Source organism: Rhizopus microsporus, assembly GCF_002708625.1.
Source record: "Rhizopus microsporus ATCC 52813 unplaced genomic scaffold scaffold_11, whole genome shotgun sequence".
NCBI lineage: Eukaryota > Fungi > Mucoromycota > Mucoromycetes > Mucorales > Rhizopodaceae > Rhizopus > Rhizopus microsporus.
The window spans coordinates 4,130-4,705 of NW_019671926.1; positions in this window are offsets into that span (position 1 = coordinate 4,130).

Here is a 576-nt window from a genome sequence, read left to right on the forward strand (position 1 = left end):
AAGAGCAGTAGCTGTGAATATTTATTGATAATGTTGTGATGGCACAACACACTGAATAGTAGCGTGGATACTACACAAGAGTCTCATCGACATATAGTCTTTTTATCCTTGTTATAACTCAGGTATATTATAAGTACTTATTAACAGATAAATATCACAACAGGTGATATTCTATAATCGTGTTGTGATAAGTTAACTGATGGTAACCTTTATCGAACAAATATGTTGTTACATATTTGATAAATATCAATAAAGAAGCTCATCCAATATAATACTAGACAGTAAAGCGTGATATAATACTTAATGATATCAAGTCTTGTGTGAGAGTAGCTAACTCAGATAAGATCTAGAACAGTTGATATAATATAAAGTGTTGTTACGAGTTATCGCCTAGCTAAATGCTATATATGGAGTAATGGATATATAGTGGGTTCAGTACACGTATATGTAGGGTGTAAGGTCCCACAAACAAGTAATAATAGGTGCTTTGGTCACGATTCCCTTGCTTGAGATAAAAGTACAGTGACTCAAAAAACTGGCAACATGTTTCGCACTTTTGAGTTTCGGCATGCGTAG